The following is a 15,851-nucleotide window of genomic DNA, read 5'->3' as shown; positions in this document are numbered from 1 at the left end:
GAGGAGAAGGGGATGATAGAGGATGAGATGGTTGGATGGCATCACTGACTCAATGGACATGAGTTTGAGCAAATTCCAGGAGATGGTGAAGGACAGGGAAGCCTAGCATGCTGCAGTCCATAGGGTCACAAAGAGTCGGACACAACTGAGGGACTGAACAACAATGATACAGGATTTAGAAAAATTTGTGGGAACCAAGAAATATTGGAAGACTGAGACAAGTCTTTTGGAGTAGAGCAGGAACTGACTGTGAAATAGACATAACTTGAGGAAAAGAGATCATTCTTGACTTTAAAACTGTAATCAAGACAAAATGCAAACTACCAAATAAAATGAATATATATAAAATATTTACTCACAGCATGTATCCCATGTATGATATTTTTCTTTTACATAAATACAACTATGTAGGCAACTGTCTGGTCAGTGATTGTTTCATTACTTGACCCAAAACTACAGTACCATGTTGCATAACACTGTCATCAGCTGTTCGTAAGAGCTGTTTTGTTTTGGTTACATTTATTCAGTTTGGTTTGGTTGGTCTGGATTGAATTTAAGACTGTTGAGCTCTGGAAAGATGTACTTTTGTCAACATAAGTCAATCCATCTGTCATTAGATGCTAAATGTCGCAAGACTGGAAACAACCTCTGAGATTTTCTCTACAAATGCCATTAGCACTATCAATACTACCTTGAATGTAGGTCTGCTCTGGACCTGAACATATTCCAGTTATCTTGAATGTAGCTGGATGAATATGGTCTTTATAGTACCACTTACAGGTTAGTGGGTTAAGTTAACTCAATTGCTTTCCAGAGTAAGTGAGATACAGAATTTCATCTTATCTGCTCTATGCCTCTGGGTGGAAGTAGAGTAACACTTCACCGGACTTAAGCTACTGGGTCATTTCACTCTTGGGCCTATTAGAAATAATAGAAAGTATCTGAGCTTTGTTGATCTGTGTTCAAGTCCTAACCCCACCACTAGCTATGTGCCCCATGGGTAAGATATGTGACTTTTCTGGGATCCAGGTTTCACCTCTGTAAAAAAATAATGTATTATCTACTAATAGGGTTTTGTGTGAGCTAAATTAACTAACACAGATAAACCAATGAATTGGGGCTTTATAAAACAGTAAGTTCACCAAAAAAAAAGAGAGAGAGAATTCTCTTGCCATGTTCAAAGAGAATCCTATGTGATTTCATTCTAACTAGCTAGGCCATCACCTACTTTATTTCCATTTGTTTCTACTTCTCACCTATAAGAAGGAATAGAGACAAGTTTTAGTAACTGCATTCACATTTTGAAAGGATGGAATTCTGGCATGGCCTAGCGTAAGTGTGGGCATGCATATTCCCTCTGACACTCACTGGTTCCATGAATGCAGGGTCTTTTGGTTCCTTAGGGTCTCCTTACATACAGATTGCATGAGCTGTGCCCCATTTTCATTTGAGGACTGAGGCTGTTGGCTTTTCTCAAATTCTTGAATCATGTGAGCTTCCACATCTCCCTCTCCACATAAGCACGTTCTTCCCTTTGATTTCAGTGGTCCTAACTTCACATTGTCTACTGCAACCTAGCTTAGGACTGAAAAAGGCCATGGTACACTGGAACACTTACCAAATGGCAATTATCTGATAGCAATTTTTCCTGTTTTTAAATATTATATCAGCATATAAAAACAAGATTACTTAGATACAGAGGCTTAATTATTCCTCAAAGTAATTTATTTCAAAGTGATATAGAGTGAGTGAGTGAGTGAAGTCGCTCAGTCGTGTCCGACTCTTTGCGACCCCATGGACTGTAGCCTACCAGGCTCCTCCGTCCATGGGATTCTCCAGGCAAGAATACTGGAGTGGGTTGCCATTTCCTTCTCCAGGGGATCTTCCCGACCCAGGGATCGAACCCGGGTCTCCTGCATTGGAGGCAGACGCTTTAACCTCTGAGCCATCAGGGAAGTTCAAGTGATATAAGCCCATAATAAACCTTCAGTAAAAAAAATGAATATATTTAAAAAGTACCTATAGTTCCCCATCTATTAATACAGTGACTATGAACATTTTGGCCTATTTTACTTTATTTTTTTCTTTAAACCATGACATTTTTCTCCTTTAACACAATTACAGTCACAAGACACACGCTAATTCACATTCTGCCTTTTCACTTTATAGTACATTAATTTTTGCAGCGATTAACAGGCATATTTTAATATCTGAATTACAGTCCTGTTATTCATCTAGCTTTTCCTTTTGGATGAAAAATTTCAGTTGTTACCAAGTTTTGATGATATAAACAATACTGTGATAGATATTTAACTCATAAGATTTATTTTTGCATATTTATTATTACTTTTTAGGATTCTGAGAAGTGAAATTACTGAGTTAGAATGGGCACAGTTTTATGGCTCATGGTATACTTTCCAAATGGATGTAAAAATTAATGCTAGGAGACCAATTCTGCCTACATCTCAGCTATAAGTAGGATCATGCTCCATACAGAAGTTGGCAGTAAAGGACTTTTAAGTAGCTTTTGCTTCCTCATATTTTTGCTTGAAGGTGTTAGGTAGTTAGACTAGGAAACAGGAGTCCAGAATGGCGGTGGCTAAAAGACAAGGATGGGAAAAGCCGCGAAAATAGAACAAGGAAGGTCCGAGGACCAGAGTGAGGACCTCAGGTAGAACAAACAGCACTCCTGGCTAGCCCAGTTTACATAGGGCAGGCCCAAGGGAAGGAGAAAACATAAAAAGAGGAGCCAAAGGGCCAGGGCTCTCTTCTCTTCGCGTCTTTTGGGTCAGCATGCCCTCACGCTCGAGGATGTATTTTCCTCTTATTCTCAAAATAAAACTGAGTTGTACCACAGAGCTGTAACACTGATCTATCCAAGAGCTATCACACAGTCTGTCTGAGAGCCGTGACACACAGAGGGCTTTAAAGTCCGTCACCTCAAATTTTTGTTGAGATGAGACAGAACTGAGGAAATTACCCACTCCTTTGACAGAAGGAAACTTGATATATATTCTGCTCAGCTTTGTTGAATCTGTTCTGAGTCACTGTTACTGATATACTTATTCATCCTGCAGTATTTTCAGGAATAAGATAAGGTACAAATAAATACATAATACTTTCACCAGCCATGCACAGGCAGGTGTCTGAGACATTTTTAAGGTTTTGGGGAACATGGTCTTCTAGTTCTGTGCATTTTACTCTAAATTCCAGTTGATGCATAACCTCTGATAAGAGGAATTTTTTTCCTGTAACTCTTTCTGAGGAATTGCTATTTTATTGTTAAAGAATCTACTTTACAGATGCTGCTGCTGTGCTCAGTTGCTCAGTCACGTCCAATTCTTTTGTGAGGCCACGGGCTGCAGCCCACCAGGCATCGCTGTCCATGGGATTTTTCAGGCAAGAATACTGCAGTGTGTTGCCATTTCCTTCTCCAGGGGATATTCCCAACCCAGGGATCAAACCCAAGTTTCTTATATCTCCTGCATTGGCAGACAGATGCTTTACCATTCTATCACTTGGGAAGCCCATTACATACAGATGGTGCCCAGTTAACACAACATCCTACAATCCTACAATCCTACATCCTACAATTTTGAAAACATATAGAAAGATATCATCAAGGGAAAAAAATAACTAATATATTTGGGCCATATAACTCTGCTCTTAAAAACTAATTTTAGAGAAAATGCTTATTGAAGCTAAAATAATCTAAAACATTCACCTGTAGAGAATGGTTACATAAAGCACAGAGCATTAGCAGAACAATAGTGTATACATGCCAAGTTGCTAAATCATGTTTGACTCTTTGCAATCCTATAGACTATGGCCTGCCAGGATCCTCTGTCCATGGGATTCTCCAGGTAAGAACACTTGAGTGGGTTGCCACGTCCTCCTCCAGGGGATCTTCCTGACCCAGGGATCAAACCTGCATCTCTCAGGTTTCCTGCATTGACAAGTGGGTTCTTTACCACTAATGCCACCTAGAAAGCTGTGTGGTAATTTTTAAATATATGGTTAGGAAGAAAGATTTTTGATGAATATATTTTGACAAAGGGAAAATGTGAGAATTAAACCTGAAAACCAAAGTAGCCTATCATCCTTTTTGTGTCCTGATTCAACAGAAGTTCAGGCCAATATCAAAGAGCATTTGAGCTGTATAAAAACTGAGTTAGGACAGAAACTTAAAAATTACTTAGGCAGAGACTAATACCATATGTAATGTTGAAAAATGTAGCCTTATTTTCTTTTATATTATCTAGGTAAATTCAATATTCATTTAACACTCATAACATAACATATAACATACATGGATAACATAAAATAAGTTAAAATGAATATATATTTCATTATCACAGTGGGAAAATATACAGTAATATGCCATGATGATGAAAATTCAAAAAAATATGATATATTCTCAATCATCTACATTAAATATATTATGTTCTCAATTATTTTTATTTGGTAACACATTTTTTACTCTGATTTTATGAAGGGCTTCATTCAGCAACATCTCTTCACTTTCTCATTCACCACATGTTTACCATCTACTATATGTAGGTATTATTCTAGAAATATTCATGTCTATTTCTCAACTATGTATTCTTCAGAAAGGAAACTGTGGTGGCTCAGACAGTAAAGAATTTAACATTAGCCTAATAAAAAATACAATTGGAAAGTCAAGACTGCAACAAGAAAATCATATAGATCACCATCAAAGCTAAAGTTTAGAATTTAAATATTCATTTAAATTTGATATGTTAGCATGACTGTATATTACCAATGTCTGTACCAGTTTCTGAAATTTAATTTCTATAAGGAGAGTTCAAAGACAAAGGAAAAATACAAAGAAAATGAAAGAAAACTAAAAATTCAAGATTTAAACACTATAACCTAGGACTACATACCTTAGGAAAAGAAACTGCTCCAAAGAAATAAAATACAACTGTGATACAAAATAAAAATGAGATCTTATTTGACATCATAAACAATAGAGTATTGGCCTAAAAGTTATTATTTGGAAAATATTTGCAAAAAATCCAATGATGTGACTATGTTGAATCCATCAAAACATTCATTTTTAATAGATAACTTCTAATTTCTCATAGATAAGACATTTGTTTTTCTAGTAGTCCATGGGATCACAAAGAGTCAGACATGATTTAGCAACTGAACAACAACAAAAAGACATTTGTGGAAATAATTTTCTTTGATTTTCTTAAGTCCTATAATATGTTTACCTCAAAGGGAAAGCACTTTTAATGAAATATTACCCTCTTGAAAGAAAAGGTTTTTTGTATCCCACAGGGAAGGTAAACAACTCATTAGGAAAGAATAAAACCCTGACTTGTAATACAATGTTATAGGGAAGGGCAGGCGCCCCCAGCCCTCCAAAAGCCTTAGCCACGCTTGCCAACATAATCTCCCAGTTTATCCTTCAAAGCTGCTCTTATTTTGGCAGTGTTTCTCCAAGCAGCTGTGGGCTTTGCTCTTAGTGCTTGTAGCCTCCCCCATCTTCATTATTGACGCTGACTCTTTGACAAAGTGCCTCAAAACTATAGCAAAATGCTCTGTAGACATACTTAAGAGAAGGGGTCGACACATTTCTAGCAGCATGAAAGCTGATTACCTTTGTATCTGAGCACAGGGCAGATAATCAGTGGGAGAGATGGGCCAGAGTGCACAGAAGCAGACAGTAGCCTGTGGTTTGGTTCTGTTCACTCCAGCATAAAGGAGAAGAGAGATAAGAAGCTCCTTTATGTGATTAGGGGAAAGAAAAATCTATACTTTCCATATGGGAATTTCTCATGTGTTTTCTTAATGAACACAGAGAGAAGTTGAGAGAGACTTTTAAGCTGTTAAAACTTTTAACATATTCTCTTTGGGACTGGGAGAGTATGAATTTCCTAATTTCATCAGAACCATTAATGACTTCAGTTCCTTCCTATTTCAACAAAGGAAGTAGAGGGATTTTTTTTTTTAACTGCATTATGATTTTGAAAAGCATTAGACAGCAGGAGAAATGATTTGTAGTCATGCTGTGGAAAGAAAAAAATATTTTTTTTTCTTCTCTAGAAATGATTCTCGTTGAAAATCTAAAAGCTTTTTAAAGGCTAGATAATTTATCATAATGGAACATACTTATGAGTTAGCATTTCATATTAACTGGGAGGTTATCTTTTCTCCCAGGTTTATTTCTTTAAATGATGTCTTAGCCTCCAGTGAAGACTGCATGTTTCTATTTCAACTATAAAAAGACAAAACTAAGGAAACATCAAGAGGGACATATCGCCTCTTATGCTCATCGTTTTCCACAATTTTTTAAAGAGGTTCTTCTCTTCACCCAAATAACTGAGGTGAACAGAAGAAAGAGGCCAAATGCCAAATGTACAGATCAGAACCAGAAAATTATTCTTGAAAGTAGTAGAAAAAAGAACATTGTCCAAAGCCCAGGTAACTTGATATGCTGTAAAAGGGAGGAATGTACAAGCAGGAAAAGAAGCACAAGGTCCTGAATCCAGAAAAGGGACAGAACTACACCCTTGGACTCAAAATGTAGGCCTATAAATACCTTGTAGAGTAAGAGGGAATGAGCACAAGGAAGCTGCAGCTATAGTGGTAGTAATACTGAGCTAGCTATTGTGCCTGGCTAGAGTCAGACAGAGATTCACTTAAACAGCTAAATTAAGTGATATATGTACTGGGAATTTTTTTAAAGAGTTTAGTATATTTTATTTGGGACTTCCCTGGTGGCTCAGAGGTTAAAGCATCTGCTTCCAACGCGGGAGACCCGGGTTCGATCCCTGGGTCGGGAAGATCCCCTGGAGAAGGAAATGGCAACCCACTCCAGTATTCTTGTCTGGAGAATCCCATGGATGGAGGAGCCTGGTAGGCTACAGTCTATGAGGTCGCAAAGAGTCGGACACAACTGAGCGACTTCACTTTCACTTTCACTTTCATATTTTGTCTGATAGAATTAAGTTAAAAGAAAGCATTTGTTTAATTCAGACCAGTTTCTGCAATACATAGGTCTGCACTCACAAATTTAATAACTTGGTTGAAATGTACAAATTTATTGAAAGGCACAAAATCTCAACACACAAAAACAAAAACACACAAAAGAAGTAAATACAAATAAACCTACATCTATTAAAAGTATTAAATTAATAATTAATAACATTCCAACAAAGAAAGCAAGGCCCAGATGGCTTTCCTGGTAAATTCTACCAAACATTTAAGAAAGAAGTTATACCAATTCTCTATAATCTCTCCCACAAAATATAAGCAGATGGAATATTTCCAAACTTATTCTATATGACCAGAATTATCCCAATACTAAAGCCAGTTAAAGACACTACAATAAAAGAAAACTATAGGCCAAAAGCTCTCATAAACTTAGATGTAAATATCCTCAACAAGACATTAGCAAATAGAAACCAACAATATATCAAAAGAAAATACAACATGACAAAAGGGGATTTATTCCACGTATTACAAGGCAGGTTTGACATTCAAAAATCAATTAATGAACATTTCAAAAATATATGTAAGTTAAACCATTATGCTATATAAAACTTATATGGTTTTATATAGCTTTTATGCTATATAAAACTTTTATGCTATATGAAAATTATATCTCAGTAAATATGGAGAAAGAATCAACTAATATAATCTATCACTTCAATGAGCTACTGAAGAAAAGATAAAAGATTAGATCGTTAGATGTAGAAAAAACTTTTGGCAAAATCCAACAACCATTCATTTCTTCAACTTAATAAAGAATTTCTATAAGAAATCAACAGCTAACACCATTCTCAGTTTTAAGAAATTTGAAGTTTTTCCGCTAATATCAGGTAGATGCAAGGATGTCCCCTCTCACTACTCCTTTTCAACACCATACTTGAAGCTCTAACAATAAAAAGGATTGCTGGTTGGGAAAGAAAAAATAAAACTGTCTTCATTTGCAGATGATACAATTGACTAGGTAGAAAATCCAAAAGAATCAACAAGGAAACTCCTGGTATTGCTAAGCAATTGTAACAAGACTGTAGGATACAAGCCAAATGATAGAGTCAATTGTATTCCTATATACCAGCAATGAAGGTAGAATTGAAATTTAAAATATATCACAAATCACATTAGCACACCCAAAATTGAAAACTCAGGTATAAATCTAACAAAATACATATAAAATCTATACGAGAAAAACTATAGAACACTGATGAAAGAAATCAAAGATCTAAATAAATTGCGAGATATTTCACATTCATGGATAGGAAGACTCATATTAAGATGTCTGTTCTTCCCAACTTGATCTATAGACCAAGGCAATCTCAATCAAAATCTCAGCAAGTTATCACCTTATATGAAAGTTTATATAGAGAGACAAAATAACCACCACAATATTGAAAAAAAAGACCAAAATCAAGAATCTGACATTCTTTGACTTCAAGACTTAAAGACTTAAAATAATCAAGACAATGTGATATTAACCGAAGAATAGACAAACAAATCAATGGACAGGAATATAGACCAGAAAGAGATCCACATAAATACAGTCAACGAACTTTAATGAGGAACAAAGGCAATACAATGAAGCAAAAATAGTCTCTTAAACAAAGAATGCTGGAACAACTAGATATCCACATGCAAAAGACAAATGAATCTAGACACAGATTTTATACTCTTCATAAAAATTAACTCAAAATGGATCACTTGTCTAAAATATAAAACACAAAACTATAAAACTACTAAGAGATAACATAAGAGAAAATCTAGATGACCTTGAGAATGCTAATGACTTTTTAGATACAACACCAAAGGCATGATTCATGAAAGAAATACTTGATACTGCCAACTGCCAAGTTGCTTCAGTTGTGTCCAACTATGTGCGACCCCATAGATGGCAGCCCACCAGGCTCCGCCGTCCCTGGGATTCTCCAGGCAAGAACACTGGAGTGGGTTGCCATTTCCTTCTCCAGTGCATGAAAGGGAAAAGTAAAAGTGAAGACGCGCAATCGTGTCCGACTCTTAGCGAATAAGCTGAACTTTATTAAAATAAACACCTTTAACTCTGCAAAAGATAATTTCAAAAGAATAAGACAAATCACAGACTGAGGGAAATATTTGCAAAAGACACATTTGACAAAGAACTATTACCCAAAACATACAAAGACCTCTTAAAAATCAATGATAGGGAAACCAAAAAACCCAATTGAAAAAAAATGGGTCAAAAATGTTTATAGACACCTCACCAAAGAAAATATACAGATGGCAAATAAGCATATGAAAAGATGCTCCACATCATACATCATAAAGCAAATGCAATTAAAACAATGAGCTATCACTACATGCCAATTAGAATGGTCAAAATTCAGAATACTGGAAATGCTAAAAGTTGGTAAGGATGAAGAACAGTAAGGAATTCTCATTCATTGCTGATGAGAATGTAAAATAGTACAGCCACTTTGCAAGAGAGTTTGGCAGTTCCTCACAAAGCTAAACATAGTCCTACTTTTAAAGTCATATTCAATTAAAAGATATGGAGGAACCTTAAATTCATATTGTTAAGTGAAAGAAGTCAGCCTGAAAATGCTACATATTCTATGATTCTGACTAGATGACATTCTGGATAAGGCAAAGCTATAGAGACAGCTAAAGTTTCAATGACTGCCAAGGTTTTGGCTGGGGCAAGGATGGGAGGCTGGAAGAATAAATTAGAGAAGTGCAGTGGAAACTTAGAACAGTGAAATCTGAATGACATGATAATGGTGAATACATGATATTATACATGTATCAAAACCCATTGAACTGTACAAAGAGTGACCTTAATTGTAAATTATAGACTTCAGTTCATAATAATACATCAATATTGGTTCATTAATTGTAATAAATGTACACAGTAAAACGTTAATGGAGAAAACAGTGTGAGTGTATGTCTATGGGGATGGTCTATGGAGACTCTCCAAACTAGCTAATCAGTGTTTCTATAAATCTAAAACTGTCCTAAAAAGTGAAGTCTATTTTAAAAAGATTTTAAAAAATTAAATTAAAAGTATTTACTCTGTCTTTAAAAAAGCAAATAAACAAATGCTTGCCCTGGTAAAAACTCTAGTTTTATCTGCCTTTCTTTACCATTGAAAATACTAACTTCAAGATTTTAAATTCTAAACTACCTCCAAACAGAAACCATATTTTATTATGTTCACTTTTTATCCTAATTTAGGATTAATATATTCCTTCACATGTGCTTTGTTGTGTTACACATCACTCTCTACTTGATTCCATTGTTATTTATGTACAGGTCTCTTCTCACCTACTTGACCATAAAATATTATTTATTTCCCACAGCACTCTTGGCTATGAGGCAACATTAATACAGAAGTTTGGAGCTGAAAGGAGAAATGATGATGCACGATAAACTCTCTCAGAGCTTCACAACCTAGGAAACTACTAATTAGGACTATAACATGTGAAATTGGGAAGAACACAATTAAATATGTAACAGCTTGTGTCTCTAATTTTCACTGAAAAAAACCTGCATCTTAAGCATATTTTCTTCAAGAAAATTAGAGATACCAACAGAACATTTCATGCAAAGATGGGCACAACAAAGGACAGAAATGGTATGGACCTAAAAGAAGATATTAAGAACAGGTGGCAAGAATACACAGAAGAACTATACAAAAAAGATCTTCATGACCCAGATAACCACGATGGTGTGATCACTCACCCAGAGCCAGACAGCCTGGAATGTGAAGTCAAGTGGGCCTTAGGAAACATCACTATGAACAAAGCAAGTGAAGGTGATGGAATTCCAGTTGAGCTATTTCAAATACTAAAACATGATGCTGTGAAAGTCCTGCACTCAATATGCCAGCAAATTTGCAAAACTCAGCAGTGGTCACAGGACTGGAAAAGGTCAGTTTTCATTCCAATCCCAAAGAAAGGCAATGACAAAGAATGTTCAAACTACCGCACAATTGCATTCATCTCACATGCTAGCAAAGTAACGCTCAAAATTCTCCAAACCAGGCTTCAACAGTACATGAACTGTAAACTTCCAGATGTTCAAGCTGGATTTAGAAAAGGCAGAGGAACCAGAGATCAAATTGCTAACATCTGTTCAATCATCAAAGCAAGAGAGTTCCAGAAAAACATCTACTACTGCTTTATTGACTATGACAAAGCCTTTGACTGTGTGGATCACAAGAAACTGTGGAAAATTCTGAAAGAGATGGGAATACCAGACCACCTGACCTGCCTCCTGAGAAATATGTATGCAGGTCAAGAAGCAACAGTTAGAACTGGACATAGAACAACGGACTGGTTCCAAATAGGAAAAGGAGTACGTCAAGGCTATATATTGTCACCCTGCTTATTTAACTTATATGTGGGATACATCATGAGAAATGCTGGACTGGATGAAGCACAAGCTGGAATCAAGATTGCTGAGAGAAATATCAATAACCTCAGATATGCAGATGATACCACCCTTATGACAGAGAGCAAAGAAGAACTAAAGAGCCTCTTGATGAAAGTGAAAGAGGAGAGTGAAAAAGCTGGCTTAAAGCTCAACATTCATAAACCTAAGATCATGGTCCCATCACTTCATGGCAAATAGATGGGGAAACAATGGATACAGTGAGAGACTTTATTTTCTTGGGCTCCAAAATCACTGCAGATGGTGACTGTAGCCATGAAATTAAAAGACACTTTCCCCTTGGAAGAAAAGTTATGACCAACCTAGACAGCATATTAAAAAGCAGAGACATTACTTTGCCCACAAAGGTCCATCTAGTCAAACCTATTGTTTTTTTCAGTAGTCATGTATGGATGTGAGAGTTGGACTATAAAGAAAGCTGAGTGCTGAAGAATTGATGCTTTTGAACTGTGGTGTTGGTGAAGACTCTTGAGAGTCCCTTGGACTGCAAGGAGATCCAAGCAGTCCATCCTAAAGGAGATCAGGCCTGGGTGTTCATTGGAAGGACTGATGTTGAAGCTGAAACTCCAATCCTTTGGCCACCTGATGTGAAGAGCTGACTCATTTGAAAAGACCCTGATGTTGAGAAAGATTGAAGGTGGGAGGAGAAGGTTACAACAGAGAATGAGATGGTTGGATGGTATCACCAACTCAATGGACATGAATTTGAGTAAGCTCTGGGAATTGATGATGGACAGGGAAGCCTGGCGTGCTGCAGTTCATGGGGTCGCAAAGAGTTGGACACGACTGAGTGACTGAACTGAACTAAGCATATTTTAGAAAAAGTTATCAAGAAAGCCTCTCTATCTTGAATGATTATTTTCTGATTTCACTTTTAATAATTATAGTTGTTTTTTAAAAAAAATTTATGGTTCTCCCCCTTCCCCCTTCATTAAACCCCTCAATCAAACAAAGAAGCATTTACTGGATATGATGGGTAAATCTAATTAGTGATTTTTGTTTGTTTGTTTTTTGGTAATGAATCAGCTTCTCTAAGGGAAAAATACAGAGTGGTCATAATATCTGGCAACATAGATAAACACACACACTAGATGGTTTATTCCTATTATGCTGTTCCTTATCACTAATGAATAGGGTACAGTAAGGGAGAAATTTTTAAAATCTCTATTCATGCATTTTTGATGTGTTGTCTCTGATGGCTTGTATGTGAGTTTGCTAGGGGTGCTGTAAAAACAGTACCACACCTTGGTGGCTTAAATAACAGAAATACATTGTCTCACGGTTTTGGAAGTTAGAAGTTCAAGATCAAGGTTTTGGCAGTTATAGTTTCTTCTGAGGGTTGTAAGGAAGACTGTTTCATGCCTGTCTCCTAGCGTCTGGAGTTTTGCTGGTAATTTCTGGCTTTTCTTTGCTTGTAGACACATAACTCACATCTCTGCCTTCACATTCACATGGCATTCTCCCTGTGTGTATCTGTGCGTGTCCAAATTTCCCCTTTTCATAAGGACATCAGTCATATTATGTTAGGGACTCAAACTACTCCAGTATGATCTCATCTTTACTAACTAATTATATCAGCAACACCTCTATTTCAAAATGAGGTCACATTTTGAAGTACTAGAATTAGGACTTCAATATGTGAGATTGGGAAGGACACAAATCTACAACAGTTTGTGTCTCTAATTTTCACTGAATAAACCTGTACCTTAAGCATATTTTAGAAGAAGTATCAAGAAAGTCCCTCTATTTAAACAAAAAATCTGTATCCCCAGTCTTTATGGCTATCCTAAGTAGAACCACAGCATTGAGCACAGGATTTGAATACCTGGATTTTAATGTCTCAAGCACTTACAATCATTTTAAACTTTGACAAATTACTTAAATGTTCTTCGCTTCAGCTTTCTTGTCTATAGAATGGGACTAAGAATTATATCTGCATACACAGTTATTATAAATGTTAAATAAAAATTTACATACAGAATTTATGACAGGGCCCATCATCGTTTTAATCCTCATCTTGCTCCAGAAAAAAATCTTCGTAGTATGTAAAATCCTATGATCTGTCTCTCTGGTTCAGAGCTGTGCCTCAAATCCCAATGCCAGTCATACTACTTAAAACATGATGGTGCGCCATACAACCTTTATGAGATGAATATCTGATATTCTACTTAATCGTACTCCAAACTAAATTATTGATACTTCCACATGTAGAAATACACACAGACACACACAAATCTTTTCAACCTAAGATATTTTTACACGCAAAATTCCAGTTCTAAGATCTCATTTTTTATACCAGAAATAGTGAAGCATCCACTTAGAAGCCTTTTAAATGGTTGGTGGTGGTAGTTTAGTTGGTAAGTCATGTCTGACTCTTGTGACCCCATGGACTGTAGCCCGCCAGGCTCCTCTGTCAATGGGATTTCCAGGCAAGAATACTGGAGTGGGTTGCTATTTCCTTCTCCAGGGGATCTCTCTAGGAATTGAACCCCAGTCTCCTGCTGAGCTACAAGGGAAGTCTTATAATGGTTACTAGACCAATATGATAGGACAATCAGATGAAGTAAACCATACTTTTCCTGTATACACATCAGAAAAATAAGAATTATTTTTCCTTTCTCTCTCTAAAGGCAAGCAACATCTTGTGTTCTAGAGACTTTTGCTCTCAAATTTAATTTAAAAAGAAGCAGGATTATTTTAGAAAGAGGTCTCAGAGGGATAAAAGAGAGAGACATGTCCTGACTCCAGAGAGAAGAGATTTCTGGGGACTGAAAAATATTCTGGGAGGGACTAGTAACTCTAATGTAAGAGGGCATGGAATGTTTGGCGAATGAAACCTTAAAAGTTAAATCTTTAGAAGCTTCATGGAAGGTCTAAGAAGCCAAAAGTCTATGTGCTCAGTTACAAAGCCTCCAGCCTTCCAGTGGGCCATGCCAGCCTAGACAACAGACATCTTTTGAGGTGATGGAATTAACTCTAAGTTAAGGTTAATTTAGTTTAGAAAAATAAAATTAGTCTGTTTTGACTAAACCGTTATCTGATATAACAACATAACCAAAGCCTAACTCTCCTGCCTTACCAAAGCCAACTTGAAACCTATCCAGTTTCTTCTGAAGCGGGATATACAGGGCAAGTGGAGATCTCCTAGGATTTTAGAGTATCTCTTCTCTAGAAATAAAAACAATACGGAAAAATAAAGATTTGTTGTTGTTTAGTCACTTAGTCCTGTCCAAATCTTTGCGACCCTATAGACTGCAGCACACCAGGCTTCCCTGTCCTTCACTATGTCCCAAAGTTTGCTCAAACTCACGTCCATTGAGTCAGTGATGCCATCCAAACATCTCATCCCCTGTCGCCCCTTTTTCCTCCTGCCTTCAGTCTTTCCCAGCATCAGGGTCTTTTCCAATGAGTCAGCTCTTCACATCAGGTGGCCAAAGGATTGGAGTTTCAGCTTCAACATCAGTCCTTCCAATGAACACCCAGGACTGATCTCCTTTAGGATGGACTGGTTGGATCTCCTTGCAGTCCAAGGGACTCTCAAGAGTCTTCTCCAACACCACAGTTCAGAAGCATCAATTGTTCAGCCCTCAGCCTTTTTATGGTCCAACTCTCACATCCATACATGACCACTGGAAAAACCATAACTTTGACTATACAGATTTTTGTCAGCAAAGCGATGTTTCTGCTTTTTAATATGCGGTCTAGGTTTGTCGTAGCTTTTCTTCCAAGGGGAAAGTGTCTTTTAGGTGAGCTCATTAAATTCTAATGTCAGAGAGAATATAACCTTATTGACCAAACTGCAGAACTACAGAAAAATGGAGCACCTTGATGTCTGAGTACCTGTTACTAAAGTATTTGACAGAGCAGGTGGTAAAGGTATATTCTTTGTTAGGTGTAGGGAGATGACTCACATTTAAAAAACAAACTCTAGATGATACCGAATAAATTTATGATACTAAACAGGAATATCTAGAACTAGACCTTTTTTCATACCAAAGGCAGCCGTGAAGTGGTAAGAAACTTCTCTGTAAATCTGAGATCTCAGAACAGGTAGACAACTAGACAGATGGGAAATGGCCCACATTCCCCATATTTTTCTGTTAATTTTTAAGAGAAGATGAAATATATTCCCTCTTGCGATAGGGAATAAAAGGAGTAAAAAGGTAGAAGCTTTTTAGAATCTTAATCTATTCAGAAGGCTGAATCTGACATGGAGATATTTGTAAAATATTCAGACAATCTTGAAAGGTGGTACTTTTTATACTTGTAACAAAAAATGCTAAATGAATGATGACTTAGAAGAACAGAATGGTCTAACATATATTCATTTCAAAATGCTCAATAAAACATGAATCTATTTATTCAGCCAACAAATCATTATTGATCATCAATTGCATGCCAGTCACCA

The 15,851-nt window shown here is 36.6% G+C and overlaps 1 non-coding gene across 1 annotated transcript; it reads right to left on the bottom strand.

Moving 5' to 3' along the window:
* Positions 1-1,882: 1,882 nt before the first annotated feature.
* On the bottom strand, positions 1,883-1,955 carry TRNAW-CCA (transfer RNA tryptophan (anticodon CCA)). The gene has a single exon. It is a non-coding gene; the product is annotated as a tRNA-Trp (tRNA).
* Between the last annotated feature and the right edge of the window lie 13,896 nt (positions 1,956-15,851).

This window comes from Giraffa tippelskirchi, chromosome 4, assembly GCF_054371585.1.
Source record: "Giraffa tippelskirchi isolate mGirTip1 chromosome 4, T2T-mGirTip1v1.2.pri, whole genome shotgun sequence".
Classification (NCBI taxonomy): domain Eukaryota; kingdom Metazoa; phylum Chordata; class Mammalia; order Artiodactyla; family Giraffidae; genus Giraffa; species Giraffa tippelskirchi.
The sequence above is the reverse complement of the archived record's forward strand: the minus strand, read 5'-3'. Positions and strand labels throughout refer to the sequence as shown.